General features: G+C 47.9%; 1 long non-coding RNA gene across 2 annotated transcripts in view; it reads left to right on the top strand.

Annotated features, from left to right (window-relative positions):
* Positions 1–18444, top strand: part of LOC135174772 (uncharacterized) — a 131199-nt gene that overhangs the window by 52103 nt on the left and 60652 nt on the right. For both annotated transcript variants that reach the window (XR_010302081.1, XR_010302082.1), the window contains exon 5: positions 4110–4295. This is a non-coding gene — a long non-coding RNA (uncharacterized LOC135174772). The remainder of the gene's footprint in view (positions 1–4109; positions 4296–18444) is intronic.

Below are 18444 nucleotides of genomic sequence, written 5' to 3'. Positions count from 1 at the left end.
TTAAAAGGCTACTCAGTATTTACCCACAATGTGGTTTATCTTGATCTCAGCACAGCACTTGACACTATCTCCCACAGCGTCCTTGCAGCTAAACTGAGGAAATGTGATCTGGATGATAAGGCTGTGGATGTGGATCTGGATGTGAACTGGTCAAAGGCAAGGAGTCAGTTGTGATCAGTGGGACAGAGTCTAATTGGAGGTCTGTATCTAGTGAAGTCTCCCAGGGTCAGTACCGGAAGCCTGCTGCAGATGTTCTGTACCTCATTTGTTTTTCTGAGTCAGGTTTCTATGAATGTAAGAGCAAAACATTTGCTTCAGCAACCTTGGACCTCTGGTGTTGTATTTTTCCCTAAGTAAGCTTCTGGAGACTTGTTTGCCATAGTGTGGCAAACATCATAGCTGATGGAGCTCACTGATATCTTGGTGCCAGAAGTAGGAACCTGATTTGCCCGCTTGTCAGGGAAAACTCTGTATGGTAGCAAAATGAAGTTAGGGCTCAGCTGGACAAGGAAAAGAAATGAAGCCAAAGCCCTTCAGGAGCTGCTGAAAATCTGTTGCTTTAAGGAGGTGGTCTTCCAGTGAAAGTGTGCTAATTGTGTTTTAGAAGAGCTTTGGGGTGGCCTGTTTTAACTGTGTATTTCTTACTACTCTTAGGAAATTGTTCTGAGTGAGTTCACTGTGCTTTTGGATGTGAGTAATAAACTCCATGTATGAGAATATACCCAGGAGACAAACCAGCATTTCCAAATGTCAGATGGTTGAAATTCCAGGTGCCTCAACACTGTCTCCTCCTATTTTGTTGTGTTTGTCTAGTTACACTCGGTGTTACACTAGTCATAAAACCAGGTGCAGCGTGACAGTGGATTTCGTGGGCTGGCTGTGCCTGTGATTTGGTTTTCTGTTAGGTGTGGAAGCTGCCTGTCTGCACAAGGCTGCTGTTGGGCTCAGCAGTGTGCTTTGGGAGCTGAAAATGTAGAACAGAAGCAAGGGGGGTGGGGGGGGAAGTCCTGAAAATACCAGCAGTTTTAGCAGCTGATTTGACTCCCGTGGGAAAGGAGATGTCAAGGTCAGATATGGGGGGTTATTTTTGGAAAAGATAAGAGAAAAATGCCCTGAACTAAGTTGGATTTTGTTCATGCTTATGAAAGTTCTGCACAGGTATTTTTCTCTTTCTCTGTTTTGCGTAGGGATGGTGTAGGAGAATTACTCATTAGATAGTAGCGATTGCAGTCCAGAGTCAGTGCATAGATGTATTTCAGAGCATTTGCTACAATGCTTTGAGATTCAAATGCTTGAAAGAAAAGCTGGCTCCTTGGACAAAAAACCCAAACCAACACTCATGTGAGGTAAGATCCTTTTGGGGCCTGAAAGATGTCAGAAATGCCAACTAGGCAGCGAGGATCAGCAGCACAGAATGATCATAGAATCAGCTGGGTTGGAAGAGACCTCCAAGATTATGCAGTCCAACCTAGCACCCAGCCCTACCCAGTCAACCAGACCATGGCACTAAGTGCCTCAGCCAGGCTTTTCTTTAACACCTCCAGGGATGGTGACTCCACCACCACCCTGGGCAGCCCATTCCAATGTCAATCACTCTCTCTGTGAAGAACTTCCTCCTAACATCCAGCCTAGACCTCCCCTGATTTCACAACTTGAGTCTGTGTCCCCTTGTTCTGTTGCTGGTTGCCTGGCAGAAGAGACCAACCCCACCTGGCTACAATGTCCCTTCAGGTAGTTGTAGACAGCATTGAGGTCCCCCCCTGAGCCTCCTCTCTAATCATGGAAACTTGTGTGCTGCCTTTTCTGCTGCTTGACTGACCTCATGACAGAAAAACTCTTTCCTATTCCCAGCCTGCATCTCACAGAATCATAGAATGGTTCAGGTTGGAAGGGACGTCCAAAGGTCATCTAGTCCAACCCTCCTGCAGTCAGCAGGGACATCCTCCACTAGATCAAGTTGCTCATAGCCTTGTCCAGCCTAACCTTGAAGATCTCCAGGGATGGGGCTACAACTACCTCCCTGGGCAACCTGTTGCAGTGTTTCACCACCCTCATGCTGAAGAACTTGTTCCTCACATCCAATCTAAATCTGCTCTGCTCTCCTTTTAAACCATTGTCCTCCTCCTGTCACTGCAGGCCTTTGCAGATAGTCCCTCTTAAGATACTGTCAGGCTGCTCTTAGGTCTGTCTGGATCCTTCTCTGAACAATCCCAGCTCCCTCAGCCTGTCCTTGTACTAGAGGTGCTCCAGCCCCCTGAGCATTTTAGTGGCCCTCTTATGGACCTGCTCTATCAGGTCCATGTCCTTCATGAGTTGAGGGCTGCAGATCTGGATACAGCACTGCGGATGAGGTCTCCCCATAACAGAGTGAAGTGGCAGAATCCCCTCTCTCCACCTGCTTGGCCGCGCTGCTTTTGATGCAGCCCAGGCTGCCACTGGTCTTCTGGGCTGCAAGCTTACATTGTCTGCTCCTGTCCAGTTTCTCATCCCCCAGCATCCCCAAGTCCTTCTCTGCAGGGATGCTCTCATTCTTGTCCTCTCCCAGTCTGGATTGATGTCTAGGATTGCCCTGACCTAGATGCAGGACCTTGCTCTTGGCCTTTTTGAACCTCATGAGATGCTCTTCAGCTCACCTTTCCAGCCTGTCCAGGTCCTTTTGGATGGCACCCTGTGAACCATGTCTGCAGTTCTAAAATGATAGCTACTATTACTTGCTCATCTTCTTGGAGCAGTATTTAGAGCAGTAATTAGTGAATTTAGAGGTATGGATCCAAATTAATCACCTTGCCACTATATGGATTGCTTGCTGAATACAACAGCATGCATGTGTCTGTAGCGAGTTGTATGTTTGTGTTCTACATGGGCACAGTTTAATGCTTCATGTATTTAATGTCATTACATACAATTTAAATACTTACAGTCAATTTCATTCAATATATGTGAGGAGGTTACTCACATTTTAACCTGTCCAGGAGAAGCTTTTTTGGACATCAGTCTTGCACTGTAATAACCACTAAAGATTAAATCATCAAGATACTCGAGTACGACTCAAGGAGCCTTCAACCTGTCTGCAGGCATCTGCCCGAGCAGGGCAAGAGGAATTCCTGTCTCTGCAATATCTGAATCATCTGAGATGACTCTTTGCACAGGCACACTGCAGATGGGGATGAGTCTCTCCCAGCACAGCAGGCTTGCCCTGTCTCCTGCAAACTGCAGAAGGGATTTGTGCTGTGAGACAAGCTTGGTGAAGGAAGCATGATGGTTCTTCAGCCTTTGAGTTTTATCTCGCCGTGGTAATTCCAGCTCTGATTTTCTGTGCACAGCATCCTTAGGAAATTCCTTAGGCATGAATGTACAGGCCGTGCAGTTACCAAGTGAGGTACTACCACTGGCTGTAAACCAGTTCCTCTTCCTACTAGGAAACCTTTGTCATAAATAATCCACAAGCTGTTTGAGAAACCCTGAATGTTCCTGCTCTGCTGGGCGATTCATCGCATCAGGTTTACACTGTTATTTCACAGACTACGTGACTTGGAAGTCAAAAAGCAGGTGTCTGTCCTTTCAGACATGCAGCATGTAGTCCAAAACAATGCTGCTGTCCTGCTTTATAATGCAGATAACTTATTTTCTCTTACAGTTTGTCTCACTGTATAAAGAGAGCAGTTGGAAACATATCTGCAGGCTGCTTGATCTGTTGCTTTTTTTCCCCCTCCTGATCCAATGCAGTGTTCTGACAAAGAGCATTGTGGATCCCGAAGCTAATGGATTAAGATGGGAAGGAATCTAATGTGGCATTGATAAACAGGGCACAAAAAGGAAGAAAATCCTTGCTTGTGAAGTGCAAAGTATAAAGGGGTGCAATAAAAGCATCTCATTCTTCCTTGCAGACACTCTGGGAGTTTGTAAAAATCATGTTTCTGTAAAAGTTTAGGGTTTAAACTCTCAATGCAGTGTTCACACAGCCTTTTTTTGTAGCTGGTGTTGATAGTCCTGCCTAAGAGTTACAAAAGACAAAGAAAGAAAACCCTTGCAGACATTTGTTGCTTCTGTTGGTACAGTTTTGCATGGTTCTGTATGCTGAGAGATCTTCTCTTCTGATCTTTTTGCAGTTGTTCAGCCTGGTTGTAGTCTCCTTGTAAGGAGTGGGACATTTCCAGTAGAAGAATTGCAGTTCAGTGCAGGAAAAGCTCTTCCTCATTTGAACCACCACTGAAAATTCAGAATGAAAGCAGCTAAATAGAAGTTTTCTGTCAAATTGTCTGCAGGATTCCCAGAAGATTCTTCTGAAACTTGAGGTAAGATTAGAAAAAAAAGAATAAAAACCTTCATTGTAAAGCAGGAGCTGATACAAAGCTTGAAGGTGTAATTCTGTGACAGAGAAGACACTGTTTGTACATTGACCTCTGTGCTGAAATGTCAGTTCTACTCAACATGAAGAAAAACTTATTTACTGTGAGAGTGACATCCATGGAACAGGCTACACGGAATGGTTGTGAAGTCATCTCCTCTGGAGACTCAAAACCTGCCTGGATATGTTCCTGTGTGACCTGCCTTAGGTGATCCTGTTGTGGCAGGGGGGTTGGACTGGATGGTCTCTGGATGTCCCTCCCAACACTACAATTCTATGGTTCTATAAGCTCCCTGTAAGAGAATTTCAGTATAATATTTGTTTAAATAATGAAACCAGACACAGCAATAACCCCAAAATTCCTGTCAGTTTAAATCCCAGAGGGAAAATCATATGCTAGGCTGCATCCAGAGCAGTGTGGCCAGCAGGGCAAGAGAGGGGATTCTGCCCTTGATTCTGCTCTACTGAGACCTCACCTCCTATCTTGCCTCCAGTTCTGGTGTCCCCAGCATAGGAAGGACACAGAGCTGCTGGAGTGAGACCAGAGGAGGCAGCAACGATGATCCAAGGGCTGGAGCACCTCTGCTGTGAGGACAGGCTGAAGGAGCTGGGGTTGTTCAGGCTGGAGAAGAGAAGGCTTCAGGGCTGCCTTCCTCAGAGCTGCCTTTCAGTAGCAGGATGACTCTGACTAGCACAATACATTTTGGCTTGCTTAGCTCCTGAGAAAGAGCTGAAATATTATACTCTGCACATAGTTGGTGTTGTTGGCTTGTTCTTGGCAGTGCTGGTTTATATTCAGTGGTAGTATTCACTGTCTTATATTTGCTGAATTAAATTCTTCCAGCTCTATCTCCTTAATGCTGTATCAATGTAGTACAGGTAGTTTGGGTGTCATCAGAATACCTTTTCTGTCACACTTGTCACAGTGTCATAGAGTATTTTTCAATGGATGATGATATTATTATTATTATAATCATCATTATTATCATAATTATATTCCAAAGGATACCCTCATTATCAATGCAGGCTGAGGGATCATGGGATTGACAGCAGCCCTTAGAGAACTACTTCATGGTTCTGGGGGATGAGGAGCTGGACATGAGCCACCAAAGGGCACTTGCAGCCCAGAAGGCCAATGGCAGCCTGGGCTACATCAAAAGCAGTGTGGCCAGAGATGGAGAGAGGGGATTCTGCCATTTTGCTCTGGTGAGACCTCAACACAGGAAGGACATGGACCTGATGGAGCAGGGCCAGAGGAAGGCCACTGAAATGCTCAGGGGACTGGAGCACCTTTGCTACAAGGACAGGCTGAGGGAGCTGGAGTTATTCAGCCTGAAGAAGAGAAGGTTCCAGGCAGACCTAAGAGCAGCCTTCCAGTAGGTGAAGAGGGCTGCAAGCAGGCTGCAGAGGGACTGTTTACAAAAGATGTAGTGACAAGACAAGGGCAATGGCTTGAAATGAGAGCAGAGCAGATTTAAACTGGATGTGAGGAACAAGTTCTTCAGCATTAGGGTGGTGGAACACTGCAACAGGTTTCCCAGGGCAGGAGTTGCAGCCCTATCCATGGAGATACTGAAGGTCAGGCTGGACAAGGCTCTGAGCAGCCTGGTCTGGAATATTGCATCCAGTTCTGGGTTACCCAGTTCAGTGAGACAGGGACCTACTCGAGAGAGTCCAACAGAGGGCCATAAGGATGGTGAAGGGACTGGAGCATACCTTACTAAGAAAGGCTGAGAGACCTGGAGTCTGGAGAGGAGAAGGCTGAGAGGGAATCTAATAAATGTCTATAAATATCTGAGGGCTGAGGGCCAGGAAGGAAGGGACAGGAACAGCCTCTGCTAACTTGCACCCTTTAATAGAACAAGGGGCAGTGGATGCAAACTACAGCACAGGAAGTTCCACTTCAACGTGAGGAAGAGCTTCTTTATTGTAAGGGTCACAGAGCACTGGAACAGGCTGCCCAGAGAGGTTTTGGTCTCCTTCTCTGGGGGCTTTTAAGCCCTGTCTGGATGTCTTCCTGTGCCACCTGTGCTAGATTCTATGATCCTGCTCTGACAATGGGGGTTGGACTTGAAGATGTCCAGAGGTCCCTTCCAACTCCTTACATTCTATTATGATCTAGTGGAGAATATCCCTGCTGACTGCAGGGGAATTGGACTAGATAACCTTTGGAGATCCCTTCCAGCCCAGCCTATTCTGTCATTCTATGATCAGTGCTTTCTCAGGCACTTGAGTCTTGCACTTCTGTTTCACATCATAGCAAACTCTGCAAAACCCCTTTCTGTTCCAACGTGCATTGGGCACAGCTCTTAATGCTGCAAGTATTTGTCTGTGGTGAATACCAAATGTGCCTTCTGACCAGTTCAGAGCCATAGGAATTTGACCAGGGCACACAAACAATTTATTTTTCATTTGTTTACAGTCAGACAAGTTTATAATTAAGTCAGGAATGGGCATAGACATTCTTGCAGCCTTTGCAGCTCATCCTTCTTGTTAACATCAAAGAGAATATTTGTGGTGGAATACATAGCAGGCAGTAATAAGTGTGGGAGAATCAGCAGCATGCAGATTGGGTTTGTGCTTTTTGAATCTGGTTATCCCCTATCTCTCCAGCATCTGTGTGTCTGCAGTAAAGGAAAAGCATGCAGACTTTTTTTCCTTTTTAATTATCATTCCAAGTGCTGTAGATAAAACTCACAGCTGTATGCCAGGTCTGCATTCTGGGCACGCCCCAGACCACCAGAGATACTAACAGAAAGGTGCAGAGTCTTTTATGTAACCCTTCACATCAGTGCCCTGCTGGCTACTGAAAATTAACTCTTCTGCACAGCAATCCATTGCTATGATGTGCAGCCTGCACCATCCAACCATGGATTAAATGGAGAGCGTGAGAAAGCTGAGTGGGAACCCTGGCATGGGATGATCACAGAATCATGGAATGGTTTGGGTTGGAAGGAACCTTAAAGATCATCTAGTCCCAAGCCCACTGCTATTGGTGGGGACACCTCCCCTTAGACCAGAGGGCTGAAGGCCCCATCCATCCTGGCACTGAACACCTCTGGGGAGGGGACATCCGTAACCTCCCTGGGCAACCCAATCCAGTGTCACACCATCCTCACTGGAAAGAATTTCTTCCCAATCTCCAGTCTAAATCTGCCCTTCTCAAGCTTCAATCCATTCCCCCTCGTACTATCACTACAAGCTCTTGTAAAACATCACAGGATCATAGAATCGTGTCCCTTCCCAGCTTTCTTCTAGCCCACTTCAGGTACTGGAAGGCTGCTCTAAAGTCTCCCTGGATCCTTCTCTTCTCCAGGCTGAACAACCCCAGCTCCCTCAGCCTGTGCCCATAGAGGAGGCTCTCCAGCCCTCTGACCATCTTTGTGGCCTCCTCTAGACCCACTCCAGCAGTTCCATGTCCCTCTTACGCTGGGGGCACCAGAACTGGAAGTAGTGCTGTAAGTGAAGTCTCAGCAGAGCAGAGGAGCAGAATCCCCTCCCCGTCCTGCTGCTCTCCCTGCTTTGGATGCAGCCCAGCACACAGCTGCCTTCTGAGCTGCCAGCAACCATTGCTGACTCATGGAGAGTTTGTCATCAGCTGACAGCCACCAATGCTTCTCCAGACTGCTCCCCAGCCACTCTTTACCCTGCCTGGATTTGAGCTTGGGATTGCCCTGACCCATGTGCAGGACCTTGCACTTGGCCTTGTTGAGCTTTGTGAGGCTGGCTTCTTCATGCATATGTGTGGGTGTTTACTTCTTAACAGACAGTAGAAAGGGGATGTGAAAAGGTGCCAGTATTCTGATACGAGAGGTGCTGTGGCATTGCAGTTGTCAGTGACAGCTGAATGCATTCATTCTGTCTTTTTATTGGATCAAACACTACAGCAGACTTTGGGCTTCTGTGTGGTTTTGATGCTTTCAGGAAAACAGATTTGAGAAGAAAACCATTTTAGTAAATTAAATGCACCTCAGGTTGGAAAAGATCAGGTCCGAGCAGGGTTCCTGCTCTACCTTTAAACACATCCAGGGGTGGTGATTCCACTACCTCCCTGGACAGCCTCTTTCAATGTCTGACCACTCTTGCGGTGACAACATTTGTCCTAATGTCCAGCCTAAACCTCCCCTGGTGCAGCTAGAGGCTGTTCCTTCTTGTTCTGTCACCAATTCCCTGTGAGAAGGGACCAGCACTTTGCTCTCTTTGTTCTTCTTTAGGCAGCTGTAGAGAGCCGTAAGATCTCCCCTCAGCCTCCTTTTCCTCACACTAAACAGTCCCAGCTCCCTCAACCACTCTTCATCAGACTCATTCCCCATGTCCTTCCACACCTTAGTGGCTCATCTTTGCACCCACTCCAGCCCCTGGGTGTCTTTCCTCTACTGAGGTGACCAAAACTGAACTCAGTACTTGAGGGATGGCCTCATCAGTGCCGAGTACATGGGTCAGTCACTTCCCTGCTGCTGCTGGTCACACTATTGCTAATCCAAGCCAACCATTGTCAGGGAGGTAAGAGTGGTGGTGCCCCTGAAGTTTTGCAGCAGGTTTCCTGCTGGGGGATGGCAAGGAGTTGTAGCTGGTACTAATACTACTTTGTTGTCTCTGTTGCTGAGGATTTCAGAATCAAAGCAAGACTGGTCACAGGTCCCACTTGGCAATAGAAACTGCTGTGTTTGGGGTTTTTTGAGTGTTTTCTGGCGTGGGAGTTTTCCTGTGCCCACTTTTCGGTGTTGTTTTCATAGTCAGTTACATCTGACTGCAGTAAAAACCTCAGTAGGGGCTGCTACTCTACTAGAGTATTTGCCCTCAAGGAAATAGCTGATGTTTTGTTTGTCTTTGATTCAGTCTCATCATTGCAATTTTACTTTTTCAAACAACTGAGCCTGCCCTTCATTACAGTGCAAGACAAACCTCTTTACCTTGTTTTTAACAACACTGGACCTGAAAAATCCCAATTGCAAAACCCAAGTCCTGCAGCAATCCCAAATCTTAGTCCTTGAAATTTACTGTCATTTATGCTTCCAAGTGGGGCACTGGAAGATTGAAATCCAGCAGATTTGTTCTCCCAAGAGGCCAACTGAATGTGAGGTGGTGTTTGGTGGTGTGGCTTGGCCAAGTCAAATGAAGCATTTAGTAACCTCACAAAATGCTATCCTAAAATGGCTTAGTTGGAAGGGACCCAAAGATCATCTTATTCCAACCCCCCTCTTGTGGGCAGGGACACCTCCAACTAGACCAGGTTTCTCAAAGCCTCATCCAGCTTGGTCTTACATGCTTCCAGTGATGAGGCATCCACAACTTCTCTGGGCAACCCATTCCCAGTATCTGACTGCTCTCATAATAAAGAACTTCTTCCTGATGTCCAAGTTAAATTCCCCTACTTTAGTTTGAAACCACTGCCCTTTATCCTATCACCTCAGAAAAAGTCCCTCTCCAGCTTTCCTGTAGGCCTCCTGTAGGTACTGGAAGGATGCTATAAAGGTCTTTTCACAACCTTTTCTTCTCCAGGCTGAACAACAGCAGCTCCTTTAGCTTGTCCTTGTAGGACAATCCTCTGATCGCCTTTGTGGCCCTCTGCTGGACCCTTCCCAGAAAATCCACATTCTTCTTGTGATGGGGTCTCCAGAGCTGGATGCAGTACTCTGGCTGGGAGGGTCTCGCAAGAGCAGACTAGAGGAGCAGAATCACCTTCCTTGACCTATTGGCCTCACATCTTTTGTGCAGTCCTGGATGCGGTTGGCTTTCTTGGCTGCCAGCACACAGACTGCTCATGTTAAGAGTCTCAGCAACAAGCATCCACCAAATTCTTTCCTGCAGGGTGCAGAATCAGTGAGGTCGGAAAAGACCTTTAGGATCATTGAGTCCAACCTAACCTCCCCACCATGGACTGGGACACCTCTCAACTGGACTCTGCTGCCCATAGAATCACCCAGGTTGGAAGAGACCTCCAAGATCATCCAGTCCAACCTAGCACCCAGCCCTGTCCAGTCAACCAGACCATGGCACTAAGTGCCTCGTCCAGCCTCCTCTTAAACATCTCCAGGAACAGCGACTCCACCACCTCCCTGGGCAGCCCATTCCAATGTCAGTCACTCTCTCTGTGAAGAATTTCTTCCTAAAGTTCAACCTAAACCTGCCCTGGCACAGCTTGAAGCTGTGTCCTCTTGTTCTGTCACTGGGTGCCTGGCAGAAGAGACCAACCCCACCTGGCAGGTAGCTGTAGAGAGCAATAAGGTCTGCCCTGAGCCTCCTCTTCTCCAGGCTAAACAACCAGGCACCTCTTCATCTGCTCAGGACCTTGCACTTGGCCTTGTTGAACTTCACAAGGTTTGCCAAAACCCACCTCTCCAGCCTGTCAGGGCCCTTCTGGCATCCCTTCCTTCAGCAGGTTGATCACACCACACAGCTTGGGTATTGTCAGCAGAGCTGCTGAGAGTGCCTCCATCCCTGTGTCCATGTCGCTGGCAAAGATGCTTAGCAACACTGGTCCCCATTATCAGCCCCTGAGGGACTCCACTTGCCACAAGTCTTCACTTGGACATTGAGTCACTAACTGCAGCTCTTCTGAGAGCAGCCATCCAGGCAGTTCCACATCCACCCATCAAATCCATGTCCTTCCAATGCAGAGAGCAGAAGGTCGTGCAGGGCACTGTTGAGCACTTCACACAAGTCCAGAAGATGAGGTCAGTTGCTCCTCCCTTATCCACCGATGCCACACAAAGTCACCAGATCTGTCAGGTAGGGTTTGCACCTGGTGAAGCTACGTTGGTTGCCACCAACCACCTCCTCATTTCCCATGTGCCCTGGCAGAGTCTTCAGGAAGATTTGCTCCACTGTCTTGATGGGCACTGAGGTGAGACCAAATGACTTGTAGTTCCCCAGGTCTTCCTTTCAGAAATGGGGGTTATGTTTCCTGTTCTCCAGTCACTGGGAACTTCACCAGAACTTATCATATAGAATAGGAAGCAGATTTGCAACTTCAGCTGCTGGTTCCTTTGGGACTCACAGGTGGATCTCATCAGGTTCCATATACTTGTGCACTTTCAGGTTTGTTAGATGATCTTGACCTGGTGTTCACTTTGAGTGGACTCTCTTAAAGTACTTCAAACAGAGGTTTACTTCTTGAAGTGTAGCATTGTCTGGCTCATGTAGCTGAACTAAGGGTGCTGTGTCTTCTGTGCTGTCAGTCCCACCAGGAGTGGTTTTGTGACCCATTTTGAAGTGCTATGAACATTGATGGTCACCTCCACCGCCGTCAGAGGGCACTTTGGTGCTGTGCCTCAGGGTGCATCCTTGGTGGTGACTCGGTAGAGCTGCTCAACCCAAGGCTGTGAGGTTCTGCACCTGCAAAGGGAGGGATTGAAATGGAGCTCTGCTCCTGAGGGGTTTAGCTTTTTGCTAGAGCCTCTAGACATTGATCATAGCTTATGTACTTGATTAAAGCAATTTCCCTTCAGCTTATGGAGCTGTGAAGGTCCTAGAGGTATGGATTATTAGAAAGACAGGTTGTGTGTGTGCCACAGAGTCAAGGAGCTGTGCTGCAGAAGTGACAGATCTTTCAGTCAGATGCTCTTGTTAGGTTTGAGCATTGCTGCCACAGATTTCCAAGCAAGGGTGTTTATGTCCAAGTGGGACTAACTGACTCCATCACCTCTAAGGAAACTCTGCATTACAGACTGTTGTAGTTAAACTTGGCAATTAGAAGCCTAGGAAGAGAAATAGGCAAGAGGGACGTGAGGGAGAATACATCAGACTGGGAGGTGTCTGCCAGACTTGTCAAAACCAACTTCCTCACACTGTGGCTGTGGAAACCCAGCTGGAACTTGGAAAGTGAAGACGGTTTGGCAGTTTGAAAAACTGGTTATTTTATTCTGGTTGTACCTGAGTGAAATATCTCTGCATTAGATGTAGGAAAGCTCTACAAATACCTGTGGTGTTTGCTGCAAAACCAGGATGCCTTCATGTTACTTCCCTACCATACTGAGCATAGAAACATGAGGAGTGTCAGGTGGGTGGAGAGAAACCCACAGGGAGGAAGAAAATCTGATTAACAACACCTAGAAATGGGCAAATTCATCCCCTGCAAGGAGCCAGAGCACTAGGAATGCAGAACTTCCAGGCCAAGAAGATTTCATGTGTGTGTCAGAATGTTGAATATAAATGAACCTGACAGCAGCACTACAGTTGGCAAAACAAAGGACAAAATGAGGATAAAATGAAAGAGTAAAAGAAATTTGCCAAGAAATGAATATACAAAGTCTGGAACAGCTGAGGCGAATCTCTGAAGGAAATGAGGGGCATACACACGAGGTAGCAGAGTCCCCAAAGCGAGAAGCAGAGAAGGGGCTAGGTGGTTGCACCATAGTGCTGGGAATTCTGGTATGCACATGTACTTCAGAGACATGAAAGATCTCCTAATTAGAGACAGGATCGTTTGTAGGACATGTGATTCCAGTTTGTAGGAGGGATTGCTGAGAAAAAGACGTCTAACCCTAAAGGAATGAATCGAAGAGCACCAGGAGCCCAAGTGGCCAGGGAGCAAACTGCCTGCTGCTCTTGCAATACACAGAGCTGCATTTAAAGTGAAACCGGGAAATGAGGCAGAGACAGGTTCAAGGAGGGTGGTGCTGCTCCACTGCTGTGAGGAGATGCTGGAAGGGGCATGGAAATTGTAGTTAGTGAGGAGCTATGCTCAGTGCTGCATGTGAAAGAAAAGCTGTACTTGAAAGCTGCAAAGACACTTCCAAGCTGTAGGAGGAAGTTTACAGCAAGACTTCAGCAAATTCAGCACCTCCACTGCAGAAAGTGATCAACGTGCATGTTTCCAGCTGCTGATAGCAGCAGGGAAAAAATTCTTTGCAGTGAGGGTGGTGAGACACTGGAACAGGTTGCCCAAGGAGGTTGTGGATGTCCCTTTGCTGGAAGTGTTGAAGGCCAGGTTGGATGAGGCCTTGAGCAACCTGGTCTAGTGAGAGGTGTCCCTGCCCATGGCAGCAGGGTTGAGACTAGATGATCTTCAAGGTTCCTTCCAAGCCAAACCATTCTATGGCTCTATGAACTGTGTGCGACGCTCATGGATCAGCAGCCCTGAGCAGGGTGATGGGACCATGGAGTCAGCCAGCAGTACCACTGCGGTGAGTGGCAGCAAGGCGCTGCTGGGCAGCAGAGGGAAGGGTGAGTGCAGCCCTCCTGCGGGCAGGCTGCTTCAGGAGCAGTGGTGAAATGAAGGCTGTGAGCAATGCACGACAGCAAAGTAACATTAGGGGCTGGTATGGAGTCACAAGAGTTGTGGTTCAGTATAGTGAACAGGAGGACTGTGCAGTGTATGTCTGGCTGATGCCTTGTGAGGTCTCCCATTTTTAACCAGAGAACAGAGGAGCTCCTGCAGGAGGAAATCAACAGGCAGTTTGACAGGACTTTGGCAAGTTGAAAGCAAGTTTCAGCACAAGAGGAAGCAAGAGGCCGTGCTGGAGCTCAACATGTATGAAGGAAGATGAAATCAAACTGGTCCAAATGCACTGATGGTGAAGGCCAGCCTTTAGACACCTAGGGGTTAGCAACCTCTGGTTGGTCACCAAATGTCTGCATGCAAACCAGGACACCCACTGTCAAGAGGAAAGCAGTGGTGACCTGTCTGCAGTTCCGAGAGAGGGTGCCCTGACACCCTAAAAAGTCTTTCACCAGCTTTCTTGTAGGCCCCCTTCAGATACTAGAAGGTCACAGTCAGGTCCCCTTGGAGCCTTCTCTTCCCCAGACTCAGCAGCCCCAACTCTCTCGGTCTGTCATAGCAGAGGTGCTCCAGCCCTCTGATCATCCTCATGGTCCTTCTCTGAACACGTTCCAGCATCTCCAGATCTTTCCTGTAACAGGAGCTCCAGAACTGGGTACAGTACTCCAGCTGGAGTCTCACCAGAGTGGAGTAGAATCACCTCCCTTGTCCTGCTGGCCACACTTCTCTTGACGCAACTCAGGATCTGGTTGACGCTCTGGGCTACAAGTGCACAGTGGTGGCTCATGTTGAGCTTCTCATCCACCCACACCCCAAGTCCCTTTCCTCAGGGCTACTCTCGAGGCAGTCACTGCCAAGCCTGTAATTTCAAGAGTGGTGACAACTGTGAGGCAGGGAAGGCTACTGGTAGCGTTTCTACTGGGAAATGCAGTGGAAGTGTTAACAAAGTTTAGGGGGAGCTGAGTTTCTGGTGGCCCATGGTGAGGCACTGAGTTGAATGCTGACTGATGTGCCTTCTCCACACAGAGGAGGTTATTAAACTCACAACAGTGTGTTGGTATTTAGGGCATTTAATGAAACGTTCCAAGATGTCAGTGCGTAGGTACAAGGTAGGTATGGAGTGTACAAAACAAAGAGTGCAGGTGATGAAATCCAAGTCCCTTAGGAATTCATTATTTGTGTTCTGCTCAAGTATGTGCCTTTCATTTTGAGATTCCCAATGTGGAAAAAGACTTCCAGAATCTGTGTTTGGCATTTTTTGCCCTCATGTGATTTTGATTCATGAGTTGAAATCCTGTTTCCATGGAAATCAACTGAATTGTTGATAAGCTTTGAATTTCTCCCAGAAATTAAGGCAACAGGAATCATAGAATCATAGAATTCTAGGGAAGGGAAGAATTCTAAGGAAGGCATCATCTATGCTGATTCTGTCCATAATCATAGAATCAACCAGGTTGAAAGAGACCTCCAAGATCATCCAGTCCAACCTAGCACCCAGCCCTATCCAGTCAGCTAGACTGGATGTTTGCCACAGTGTTTTTCCTTTTATCCCATAGGAATGGGAGCTGCATTCTGGTGATGATTTCAGTCAAGATTCCCCAGTGTAGCTGCAGAATATTCTCTTGTACCAAGAGGAAAACAAATTTACCAAAATGCCAAAAGCAAATAGTAGTATGGCATGCAGACATGTGCTTGGCACCCTAGCAACAGGAGCCCACAGCCCTGTCGAGCCTCACCTTGAACACTCTGGAGATACTGAAGATGAGACTTGACAGAGCTCTGAGCCACCTGCTCTAGTTGAAGATGCCCCTGCTGACTGCAGAGGTGGTTGGAGTAGATGACCTTTGTAGATCCCTTCCAACCCAGCCCATTCTGTGATTCTGTGAACCTGCATGTACTCAGAGAAGCCCCAGGGACAGCTTCAGTCACCACCAAGAAGCTTGAGCAGCCAACCTGTCTTAGTTCCAGTGCGGCTGAGTCGCAGTTCTATAGGCTTCATTCGTGGTCTGCTTCTCTTCTGGTTACTGCTAGGGTGTTTGACAGACACCTTTTGAGTTGAAAAGGGACTGAAAGTCATAGACACAAATCCCTGCTGGACAGAAACCTCCCTCATTGCCTTCTGGAAACCTCCCTTGTTATCCTCTGCACGTACTGAGTAGGAGGAGAAGCAGTATGTGACCAAGATTTGTCATTGACTATAGCAGAGTGTTTTTTCCAGGTTCCTAGAAGTGAAAAAGCAGATCAGAAATGCTTTAAGACTTGTAGAGGACAGGACAGTGCCTGCAGTGTCTCCCCATGACCAGTCTTTCAAGTTCATAGATAGGTTGCAGTCACTTAATCTGTGAGCATCTCAAGTTCTCAAGAGGATACCTGGGTGATAACAGGGTGCTGTGATCTCTCTGTGGCTGTCTGAAAATAGAGCTACCCTCTTCATATGCTTGAACCTGACCTATTTCCAAAAGTGGGAGCTCAGACTGTGGGCAGTTATTGTCCAGTTGTCATCATCAAGTGACTTTTTATGTGGCACCTGTCAACAACTCCCTCAGCAGGAGCCATCAGATCTGCCCCTGCTCCATGCTGGCACCACTGCTCCTGGATGTAGGTTTGCTCTGATGACTTTCAGAACAGCTGAAATAAAAGAACCAAACCACAAACACACTTTACTTTTGAAAAAGATTAAAAATCAGTGTGAGATGTGGGAAGAAATGTTTAGGCTAAGATGTTCTTCACCATAAGGGTGGTGAGACACTGGAACAGGATGCCCAAAGAGGTGGTGGAAGCTCCATCCCTGGAAGTTTTGAAGACCAGGTTGGATGTGGCTCTACGAAACCTGATCTAATAGAAAGTGTCCCTGCCCATGGCAGTGAGGGTTGCATCTAGCACGATCCTTGAGGTCCCTTCCAACCCTGACAATCTGTGATTCTGTAATCTCACTTTAATAGTAAGGAGGAGTGAAAGAGCTCTGCTGTTTCCATAGCTCTAACTCATAAAGGAATGGGTGAGGTAGGATATGGCTACTGTGGGGAGGGTGGGACAAGAATCTGATGGTTTGCTGCTTTGGAAGTATTTGCCAGGCATTCGGGTGGGAGGGTGGCAGTGACAACACCCTTCCCCACGCTGGAAATGCCAGGTGCTGGGTTTGAGCAGCATTCAGATCCTGTGTGTATTTCTGGCCTGCCTAATCTTTGATCCTGCCATTGAATCCGCGGGGGTGCAAAAATCCACCCACACAGATCCTTTTCAAGATCCTGGTCTGAATTATTTATGGTATGGTTTGGACAAATTGCTCTGTGCAGTCACCACAGTTGTTCCCAGAAGTGTGGAACTCTCTAAAACATGCAGACATACATTAGGTGTGTTTTAAGGTGGTGCCTTTATTGAGGCTTAACTGAAATTCTCATTCCTCTTGCCCTGTGATGCTTTTCACCTGACCACACTGGCCTGGAGCAGCTAATTTTCATAAAGTATCTGCACCCTGGGCTGCAGCAAAAGCAGCCATGGCCAGGAGATAGGAAGAGAGGATTCTGCCCCTGTGCTCTGCTGAGATCTCCCTTGGAGTGCTGCATCCAGATCTGGAGCTTTCAACACAGGAAGGACATGGATCTGACGGAGCGAGTCTAGCAGGCCACAAAAATGATCAGGGGGCTGGAGCAGCTCTGCTGTGAGGACAGGCTGAGGGAGCTGGGGTTGTTTAGCCTGGAGAAGAGAAGGCTCCAGGCCAACCAAAGAGCAGCCTGACAGTAGCTGAAGGAGGCTGGAAGCAAGCTGCAGAATGACTCTTTGCAAAGGCTTGCAGAGACAGGACGAGGGCAATGGTTTGAAATGAGGGCAGAGCTGATTGAGATTTGATGTGAGGAACAAGCTCTTTATTGTGAGGATGGTGGAACACTGCAACAGGTTTCCCAGGGAGATAGTTGAGGCCCCATGCCTGGAGATCTTCAAGGTGAGGCTGGACAAGGCTGTGAGCAACCTGCTGTAGTGGAGGATGTCCCTTGCTGACTGCAGGGGGTTGGCCTGCATGACCCTTGTGGAAGTCCCTTCCAACCCAAAGCATTATCTGATTCTGCCATTCCCTGCCATTCCCTGCAGTAATACACCCTGCAAGCAATCCTAGAGCTGAGAGAGGAGCCATCTAGTGTTCTACACCTTGCAACAAGGCCCTGGCATTTGGTTAAACTGCAAATGGACTGCACCACTTCTGCACAAAAACAGCTTCCTTTTATTTTCATGTCCACCAGCCCTCTTCATAAGACTAAGCCACTGTGTCCAGTTCTGGGCCCCTCAATTCAAGAGAGATGTTGAGGTGCTGGAACATGTCCAGAGAAGAGCAACAAAGCTGGTGAAGGGCCTGGAACACAGCCCTATGCGGAGAGGCTGAGGGAGCTGGGGGTGTGGGGCCTGGAGCACAGCCCTATGAGGAGAGGCTGAGGGAGCTGGGGGTGTGGGGCCTGGAGCACAGCCCTATGAGGAGAGGCTGAGGGAGCTGGGGGTGTGCAGCCTGGAGAAGAGGAGGCTCAGGGCTGACCTCATTGCTGTCTACAACTACCTGAAGGGAGGTTGTAGCCAGGTGGGGGTGGCCTCTTCTCCCAGGCAACCAGCAATAGAACCAGAGGACACAGTCTCAAGTTGTGCCAGGGAAAGTATAGGCTGGATGTTAGGAGGAAGTTGTTGTCAGAGAGAGTGATTGGCATTGGAATGGGCTGCCCAGGGAGGTGGTGGAGGCACCGTCCCTGGAGGTCGTCAAGAAAATCCTGGATGAGGCACTTAGTGCCATGGTCTAGTTGACTGGGCAGGGCTGGGTGCTAGGTTGGACTGGATGATCTTGGAGGTCTCTTCCAACCTGGTTGATTCTATGATTTGCATGTAAATAGAA

Source organism: Pogoniulus pusillus, chromosome 4, assembly GCF_015220805.1.
Source record: "Pogoniulus pusillus isolate bPogPus1 chromosome 4, bPogPus1.pri, whole genome shotgun sequence".
NCBI lineage: Eukaryota > Metazoa > Chordata > Aves > Piciformes > Lybiidae > Pogoniulus > Pogoniulus pusillus.
The sequence above is the reverse complement of the archived record's forward strand: the minus strand, read 5'-3'. Positions and strand labels throughout refer to the sequence as shown.